Genomic DNA, 10943 nt, shown 5'->3' with positions numbered 1-10943 from the left:
GGGACCAGGTAGTGAGTATTGGAGAGGGCATGGATTGCATGGAGCACCGGGTGTGGTGCAAAAACAATGAATACTGTTACACGAAAAGAAATAAAAATTTAAAAAAAAAAAAAAAAAAAGGCTCCCGAAAGCGATCCCGAGTGGATTACTTAGCCTGGATCCTGGTAAGGGCGGTGCAATTCCGCCTGGGGCAGACACTTGAGAATCACTACAACAGGCCCCTCCCCCAGAAGATCAACAAAACATCCAGCAAAGACCAAGTTCACCTACCAAGGAGAGCAGCAGAATTCCAGAGGAGGAGAAAGCAAAGCACGGAACTCATGGCTTTCTCCCCATGATTCTTTACTCCTGCGGTTAATTTAATTATTCTTTAATTTTATTTTTTTTTCTTCTGCTAATTTTTTTAACTTTTACCCTTTTCTTTTTGAACGTTTTTTAACTAGTTTATCTAATATATATATATATTTTTTCTTTTTTATATTTTTTCTTTATTTGTTTTCTTTTTTCTTTTTTTTTTTTTTTCCTGAACTTCTTTTTATCCCCTTTCTCCCCCCCATGATTTGGGGTCTCTTCTGCTTTGGTTAAATCACATTTTCCTGGAGTCTTTGCCACCCTTTTAGTATTTTATTTGCTCCTTTATATACTCTTCCCTGGACAAAATGACAAGGCGGAAAAACTCACCACAAAAAAACAGAACAAGAGGCAGTACTGAGGGCTAGGGACCTAATCAATACAGATATTGGTAATATGTCAGATCTAGAGTTCAGAATGACGATTCTCAAGGTTCTAGCCGAGCTCAAAAAAGGAATGAAAGATATTAGAGAAAACCTCTCGGGAGATATAAAAGCCCTTTCTAGAGAAATAAAAGAACTAAAATCTAACCAAGTTGAAATCAAAAATCAAAAAACTAAAATCTAACCAAGTTGAAATCAAAAAATTAATATGATGTGCAATCAGAAATGGAGGCTCTTACTGCTAGGATAAATGAGGCAGAAGAAAGAATTAGTGATATAGAAGAACAAATGATAGAGAATAAAGAAGCTGAGCAAAAGAGGGACAAATAGCTATTGGACCATGAGGGGAGAATTCGAGAGATAAGTGACACCATAAGACAAAACAACATTAGATAATTGGTATTCCAGAAGAAGAAGAAAGAGAGAGGGGAGCAGAAGCTATATTGGAGAGAATTATTGGAGAGAATTTCCCCAATATGGCAAAGGGAATAAGCATCAAAACCCAGGAGGTGCAGAGAACCCCCCTCAAAATCAATAAGAGTAGGTCCACACCCCATCACCTAATAGTAAAATTTACAAGTCTTAGTGACAAAGAGAAAATCCTGATAGCAGCCCAGGAAAAGAAGTCTATAACATACAATGGTAAAAATATTAGATTTGCAGTGGACTTATCCACAGAGACCTGGCAGGCCAGAAAGAGCTGGCATGATATATTCAGAGCACTAAACGAGAAAAACATGCAGCCAAGAATACTATATCCAGCTAGGCTATCATTGAAAATAGAAGGAGAGATTAAAAGCTTCCAGGACAAACAAAAACTGAAAGAATTTGCAAACACCAAACCAGCTCTATAGGAAATATTGAAAGGGGTCCTCTAAGCAAAGAGAGACCCTAAAAGTAGTAGATCAGAAAGGAACAGACAATATACAGTAACAGTCACCTTACAGGCAATTCATGGCACTAAACTCATATCTCTCAATAGTTACCCTGAATGTTAATGGGCTAAATGCCCCAATCAAAAGACACAGGTTATCAGAATGGATAAAAAAACAAAACCCATCAATATGCTGCCTACAAGAAACTCATTTTAGACCCAAAAACACCTCCAGATTTAAAGTGAGGGGGTAGAAAACAATGTACCATGCTAATGGACATCAGAAGAAGGCTGGGGTGGTAATCCTTATATCAGATCAATTAGAATTTAAGCCAAAGACTATAACAAGAGATGAGGAAGGACACTATATCATACTCAAAGGGTCTGTCCAACAAGAAGATCTAACAATTTTAAATATCTATGCCCCTAAAATGGGAGCAGCCAACTATATAAACCAATTAATAACAAAATCAAAGAAACACATCGACAATAATACAATATAGTAAGGGACTTTAACACTCCCCTCACTGAAATGGACAGATCATCCAAGCAAAAGATCAACAAGGAAATAAAGGCCTTAAATGACTCACTGAACCAGATGAACATCACAGATATATTCAGAACATTTCATCCCAAAGCAACAGAATACACATTCTTCTCTAGTGCACATGGAATCTTCTCCAGAATAGATCACATCCTGGGTCAAAAATCAGGTCTCAACCAGTATCAAAAGATTGGGATCATTCCCTGCATATTTTCAGACCACAATGTTCTGAAGGTAGAACTCAATCACAAGAGGAAAGAACACAAATACATGGAGACTAAAGAGCATCCTTCTAAAGAATGAAAGGGTCAACCAGGAAATTAAGGAAGAATTGAAAAAATTCATGGAAACAAATGATAATGAAAACACAATGGTTCAAAATCTGTGGGACACAGGAAAGGCAGTCCTGAGAGGAAAATATATAGCGGTACAAGCCTTTCTCAAGAAACAAGAAAGGTCTCAAATACACAACCTAACCCTACACCTAAAGGAGCTAGAGAAAGAACAACAAAGAAAGCCTAAACCCAGCAGGAGGAGAGAAATCATAAAGATCAGAGCAGAAATCAGTGAAATAGAAACCAAAAAAACAATAGAACAAATCAACGAAACTAGGAGCTGGTTCTTTGAAAGAATTAATAAGATTGATAAACCCCTGGCCAGACTTATCAAAAAAAAAAAAAAAGAGAAAGAACCCAAATAAATAAAATCATGAATGAAAGAGATCACAACCAACACCAAAGAAATATAGACAATTATGAGAACATACTATGAGCAACTCTATGGCAACAAATTTGGCAATCTGGAAGAAATGGATGCATTCCTAGAGACATATAAACTACCACAACTGAACCAGGAAGAAATAGAAAACCTGAACAGACCTATAACCAGTAAGGAGATTGGAACAGTCATCAAAAATCTCCAAACAAACAAAAGCCCAGGGCCAGACAGCTTCCCAGGGGAATTCTACCAAACTTTTAAAGAAAAATTAATACCTATTCTCCTGAAACTGTTCCAAAAAACAGAAATGGAAGGAAAACTTCCAAACTCATTTTATGAGGCCAGCATCACCTTGATCCCAAAACCAGACAAGGATCCCATCAAAAAAGAGAATTACAGACCAATATCCTTGATGAACACAGATGCAAAAATTCTCACCAAAATACTAGTCAATAGGATTCAACATTACATTAAAAGGATTATTCACCACAACCAAGTGGGATTTATTCCAGGGAAGCAAGGTTGGTTCAACATCCGCAAATCAATCAATGTGATACAACACATTAATAAAAGAAAGAACAAGAACCATATGATACTCTCCATAGATGCTGAAAAAGCATTTGACAAAGTACAGCATCCATTCCTGATCAAAACTCTTCAAAGTGTAGGGATTGAGGGCACGTATCTCAATATTATCAAAGCCATCTATGAAAAACCCACCGCAAATATCATTCTCAATGGAGAAAAACTGAAAGCTTTTCCGCTAAGGTCAGGAACACGGCAGGGATGTCCATTATCAGCACTGCTATTCAACATAGTACTAGAAGTCCTAGCCTCAGCAATCAGACAACAAAAGGGAATTAAAGGCATCCAAATCGGCAAAGAAGAAGTCAAACTATCACTCTTCGCAGATGATATGATACTATATGTGGAAAACCCAAAAGACTCCACTCCAAACCTGCTAGAACTTGTACAGGAATTCAGTAAAGTGTCGGGATATAAAATCAATGCACAGAAATCAGTTGCATTTCTCTACACCAACAACAAGACAGAAGAAAGAGAAATTAAGGAGTCCATCCCATTTACAATTGCACCCAAAACCATAAGATACCTAGGAATAAACCTAACCAAAGAGGCTAAGAATCTATACTCAGAAAACTATAAAGTACTCATGAAAGAAATTGAGGAAGACACAAAGAAATGGAAAAATGTTCCATGCTCCTGGATTGGAAGAACAAATATTGTGAAAATGTCTATGCTACCTAAAGCAATCTGCACATTTAATACAAACCCTATCAAAATCCCACCCATTTTTTTCAAAGAAATGGAACAAATAATCCTAAAATTTATATGGAACCAGAAAAGACCTCAAATAGCCAAAGGAATATTGAAAAAGAAAGCCAAAGTTGGTGGCTTCACAATTCCGGACTTCAAGCTCTATTACAAAGATGTCATCATCAAGACAGCATGGTACTGGCACAAAAACAGACACATAGATCAATGGAACAGAATAGAGAGCCGAGAAATAGACCCTCAACTCTATGGTCAACTCATCTTCGACAAAGCAGGAATGTCCAATGGAAAAAAGATAGCCTCTTTAATAAATGGTGTTGGGAAAATTGGACGGCCACATGCAGAAAAATGAAATTGGACCATTTCCCTACACCACACACGAAAATAGACTCAAAATGGATGAAGAACCTCAATGTGAGAAAGGAATCCATCAAAATCCTTGAGGAGAACACAGGCAGCAACCTCTTTGACCTCAGCCACAGCAACTTCTTCCTAGGAACATTGCCAAAGGCAAGGGAAGCAAGGGCAAAAATGAACTATTGGGACTTCATCAAGATCAAAAGCCTTTGCACATCAAAGGAAACAGTCAACAAAAGACAACTGACAGAATGGGAGAAGATATCTGCAAATGACATATCAGATAAAGGGCTAGTATCCAAAATCTATAAAGAACTTAGCAAACTCAACACCCAAAGAACAAATAATCCAATCAAGAAATGGGCAGAGGACATGAACAGACATTTCTGCAAAGAAGACATCCAGATGGCCAACATACGTGTGAAAAAGTGCTCCACATCACTCGGCATCAGGGAAATACAAATCAGAACCACAATGAGATATCACCTCACACCAGTCAGAATGGCTAAAATTAACAAGTCAGGAAATGACAGATGCTAGCGAGGATGTGGAGAAAGGGGAACCCTCCTACACTGTTGGTGGGAATCCAAACTGGTGCAGCCACTCTGGAAAACAGCATGGAGGTTCCTCAAAAAGTTGAAAATAGAGCTACCCTACGACCTGGCAATCACACTACTGGGTGTTTACCCTAAAGATACAAATGTTGTGATCCAAAGGGGCACATGCACCTGAATGTTTATACGAGCAATGTCCACAATAGCCAAACTATGGAAAGAACCTAGGTGTCCAACAACAGATGAATGGATAAAGAAGATGTGGTATATATACACAATGGAATACTATGCAGCCATCAAAAGAAATGAAATCTTGCCATTTGCGACAATGTGGATGGAACTAGAGGGTATTAGGCTGAGCGAAATAAGTCAATCAGAGAAAGACAATTATCATATGACCTTCTGGATATGAGGAAGCTGAGAGGCAATGTTTGGGGGATAGGAAGGAAAAAAATGAAACAAGATGGGATCAGGATGGAGACAAACCATAAGAGACTCTTAGGCTCACAAAACAAACTGAGGGTTGCTGGGGGGAAGGGTGGTTGGGTTATGGACACAGGGAAGGTATGTGCTATGGTGAGTGCTGTGAAGTGTAAACCTGGTGATTCATAGACCCGTGCCCCTGGGACTAATAATACAGTATATGTTAATAAAAAAATTAAAAATTAAAAAAAAAGAAAAAAAATGGTGGGCATGATGTGCTAGACTAAGTACATTTATTTATATTTCCTTTTTTATTAATAAGGTTGAGTGTATTTTCTATGTTTATGGGCTCTTCACATTGGTCTTCTGTAATTGCTTTTTTGTGTCTTTTGACCATTTTTTTCCTGTTAAGCTATCAATCTTTTTCTTATTGATTTGGAGGAACACCTTAAGATATTCTGGATGCTAATCTTTTGTTGTCATATATTTGAAACTCTCGTAACTTACCTTTTAACTTTTTTCACATTATCTTTTGATGAACAGAAATTCTTATGTTTAATAAAGTCTAATGTACTAATCTTTCTATTTGTGTTATGCACTTTTTGAATCTTATTTTTTTATCCTTCTTTATCCCAGACTGAAAAAATATAGTCTCCTAAACTTTCTTTTTAAAGTGTTAAGGTTTTGCCTTTCATATGTAAGTCATAAATTCATTGCCAAGTGGTTTCTCTTTATGAGCCAATACTGTGATCCAATTTATTTTGTTTCCATAGACTTTGTCATTTGTCTTAATATCGTTTATTGAATAATCCGTAATCTTCCTGCTGACTTTGCCACCTCTGTTACTTACCAACTCTGTTTCTCTAGTTTTTCTATCCCTAAGCCAATAATATACTAAGTATTAAGGTTTAAATATCAGTATCTCATAGGGAAAACTCATTGTATCATGGTTATTCCTAACCCTGACACTTCACATATAAGAATCAAGTTGCTGGGACGCCTGGGTGGCTCAGTTGGTTGGACGACTGCCTTCAGCTCAGGTCATGATCCTGGAGTCCTGGGATCGAGTCCCGCATCAGGCTCCCGGCTACACGGGGAGTCTGCTTCTCTCTCTGACCTTCTCCTCGCTCCTGCTCTCTCTCAAATAAATAAATAAAATCTTTAAAAAAAAAAAAAAAGAATCAAGTTGCTAATTTTCAAAAAATAAATTTTGGGATTTTGATTGGCAATCTCTGAACTATAATAAACTATTAATTCTCTATTAATCCATTATAAAAAATGTGTAGGATACTGAATCCTCCTATAAACATTTATTAATGTCAACCTATTAGCTGACTTAGGACTTATTTAATTTTTCTGAATAAGGGTTTATCATTTTCTTCAAAAAGTTATTCTACATTTCTTATTTGATTTATTAATACACATAGTCTATTTTGTAGTTATAATAATACATATCCCTTTAAATAATGTTTTCTGTTTGTCATTGGTATAATGACATGGATTATAAATTGATTCTTTTATCACACAAAAATCTTTCTTAACTCTACTATCAATAATTTATCTGCATTCTTTAAGAGAGTTTTGGGGTCAATAATAATATCAATAATTATATCACCTACAATGATTATTATTTTTACTCCTATTGCAATTCCTTTTTTAAGATTTTTTATTTATTTGAGAGAGAGAGAGAACACAGAGGGAGAGTGACAGGGAGAAACTGACCCCCACCCTGCCCCCAAGCATAGAGCCCGATGTGGGCCTCAATCCCAGGATCCTAGGGTTATAACCTGATCTGAAGGCGGATGCTTAACTAACTGAGCCACCCAGGTCCCTGTAATCCTTTTTTTTTTTTTTTAAGATTTATTGATTTATTTTAGAGAGAGAGAGAATGTGAGCAGTGAGAGGGGGGAGAGGGGAAGAGAGAGAATCTCAAGCAGACCTGAGATGAGTATGAAGCCTGACATGGGGCTTGGTCTCACTCCTCTGAGATGATGACCTGAGCCAAAATCAGGAGGCAGACACTCAACTGACTGAGCCACCCACGCACCACACCATTGCAATTCTTAAACTAAATTTTTATTTTACTGTTACTGTAGAATCTCTATTAGAATATTGAATATAAATAGTAGTCTTTCATGTCTTTGTTCTAATTTCTCAAATGAAGCGTTTTTAATAAATCATCAAATATGCTGTTTGCTATAGATAATTTTTGTGGATATACTATATCGAGATGAGAATGTTTTCCTTTATACTTAACTTAATAATATCTCATTATTACTATTTCTATTCAATATTGTACCAGAAGTCCTAGGCAGTATTATAAGATGAGAGAAATTAATTTAAGGCAAAAGATTTGGAAGGAAAAAAAATTAACATTACTATTTTTACATGATATAATTTTATCTACTTAGAAAATGATTCTATAAAAAAATTATATACAAGTCCATTGCCATTCTATACATTAACAACACGCAATTAAAACATATGCTTATCAATGGAACTAGAGAGTGTTATGCTAAATAAGATAATTCAATCAGAGAAAGACAAATACCATGTGATTTCACTCATATGTGGAACTTAAGAAACAAAACAAATGAGCAAAGGTTAAAAAAAAGAGGAAGAGAGAGAGCCAAACCATAAAGAGACCCTTAACTATAGAGAATAAACTGATGATTACCAGACTGGAAGAGGGTGGAGGAATGGGTTACATAGGTAATGGGGATTAAGGAGAACTTGTGATGAGCACCCGGGTATGTATGGATGTGTTGAATCACCATATTGTACACTTGAAACTAACACTACAATATATGTTAACTAACTGGAATTTAAACAAAAATGTTTTAAAAATATGCTTAAAAAGAAGACACTTTTAACAACAACATAAAAATATCAAGTACTTGGAATGAATCTAACAAAGGATGTGAAAGCTCTTTGGAAAAACAAAAAAAAAATTATTCAGGTACAGAAAGACAATCTAACTGAATAAAAAGATATACCATGTTAATATAGAGGTAAAATTCATGTCATAAAAATGATAAGCTCTTCAAATTGATTAATATGCAATCCAATGAAATGCCCATAGAGAAAATTCATTACCAGTATTGAAAGAAATATCTCAAAATGTATGCTTTTTCTGAAAATAGAAATTTTTTTTTAAGATTTTATTTATTTATTTATTTGACAAACAGAGATCACATGTAGGCAGACAGGCAGGTAGAGAGAGAGAGGAGGAAGCAGGCTCCCTGCAGAGCAGAGAGCCCAATGCGGGGCTCAATCCCAGGACCCTGAGATCATGACCTGAGCCAAAGGCAGAGGCTTAACCCACTGAGCCACCAAGGCACCCCTGAAAATAGAAATTTTAAGATCTCTGTCATACATGAAAAATATGAGTTTGTGAGAAACATCGTAATTTTAAAGTATTTGAGTTATTGATCACATTGATCACATTTTTTGTGAACAATATCTTTGTTTTAATTAAGGCATAGCTGACATATAAACTTAGATTCATTTCCTGTGTACAACATATTGATTCAAAAATTACGTGCATGACAGAATGCTCACCATGATAAGTGTAGTTACCATCTGTTACCATACAAAATTATTATAAGATCATTGACTATATTCCCAATGCTGTACTTTTCACTCCTGTGACTTTTTATTTTACAACTAGAAGTGTATACCTCTTAATCTCCTTCACCTATTTTGCCTATTCTGTCACCCCCTCCCCTCTGGCAAACACCGGTTCCTTCTCTATATTTATGAGTCAATTTGTTTTGTTGGTTTGTTTTGTTTTTTAGATTCCATATACAAATGAAATTATATTGTATGCATTTTTCTCTGCCTTACTTCACTCTGTGCTAAATATCTTATATTCGACTCCTTCAAATTTGTTCTCCAACCAAGAAGTTGGCTTGAATGGATCTCGTCAAATACCTCCTAAGGCCTCTGGATTTAATTGGAAAAGCCTAAGGAGAACCCCAACAGGAGACCAGAGGCAGGCAGGACAGTGAGGTCATCTTGAGCTGATTATGTCAGCTAATAGAAAAGCTTTGTTCTCAAGTATCCTGCTCTACACAAATTTATTTTCCTGGGTTCCAATAACCACTCTGTCTTCTCATCTTTTTAATACTATTGCCAATGGTGTCTCTGTTTTTGTTGTTGTTGTTGTTGTTGTTGTTATTTTTACAAAGTGTGCTGATAATCTCCTGTCTGGTATTTAACCCCAAATTATTGAAGTATCCATTGTGGTTTTTCCTATATCCAATCTACACCTCATAAATTGTAAATAAGCCCTCTTCAAATTATCTTAAATTGAGTATGTCTGAGTGAACATTTACATACAATAAATATCACTGAGTGAAGAATAAATCAAGTCAAAGTAACCTAGGATCATCAGATAAAAGAGTATCCTGGGGGTACCTATGGGGCTAGTCGGTTGCGCACGCACCTCTTAGTTTCTATTCAGGTCATGATCTGAAGGTTGAGGATGGAGCCCCATATCTGGCTCTGCGCTCAGTGCAGAGTCTGCTCATATTCTTTCTCTCTGCCCCTTGCTGCTCTCTCTCTAATGAGTAAATAAAATCTTAAAAAAAAAAAGAGCACCTTGATCTTTATGTGCCATATTTTAGAATCCAAAACTTTAGTGACTAGACATTGAAAAAAAACCTCACTGATATTTAAGAACATCAAGAAAACAGGATACTAGAATATAAAGTATAGGTGGTATTTTACTTATTTTTCTATAACTGGATCAACTAAATATTAAATATTACTTTTTAAAAATTTTTTTATTTTTTCAGCGTAACAGTATTCATTATTTTTGCACCACACCCAGTGCTCCATGCAATCCGTGCCCTCTCCAATACCCACCACCTGGATCCCCCAACCTCCCACCCCCCGCCCCTTCAAAACCCTCAGATTGTTTTTCAGAGTCCATAGTCTCTCATGGTTCACCTCCCCTTCCAATTTACCTCAACTCCCTTCCCCTCTCCATCTCCCCATGTCCTCCATGCTATTTGTTATGCTCCACAAATAAGTGAAACCATATAATAATTGACTTTCTCTTGACTTATTTCACTCCGCATAATCTCTTCCAGTCCTGTCCATGTTGCTACAAAAGTTGGGTATTCATCCTTTCTGATGGAGGCATAATACTCCATATATAATATGGAGTATTAAATATTACTTTTGCAGCTTATTTAACAAATACTCAGGCATATAATAATATAAAAAATGAGCAGATCCATTTACCATTAGTAGAATCTTTGCTTGATTATGTTCCTTTTTAAAAATTTTTTTATTAACATATAATGTATTATTTGCCCGAGGGGTACAGGTCTGTGAATCGTCAGGTTTACACACTTCACAGCACTCACCATAGCACATACCCTCCCCAATGTCCATAACCCAGACACCCTCTCCTTACCCCCACCCCCGGCAACCCTCAG

The sequence above is a fragment of the Enhydra lutris genome, unplaced genomic scaffold, assembly GCF_002288905.1.
Source record: "Enhydra lutris kenyoni isolate GAN:26980312 unplaced genomic scaffold, ASM228890v2 scaffoldscaffold17, whole genome shotgun sequence".
NCBI classification, from domain to species: Eukaryota; Metazoa; Chordata; class Mammalia; order Carnivora; family Mustelidae; genus Enhydra; species Enhydra lutris.
This window is presented reverse-complemented; position numbering follows the sequence as displayed.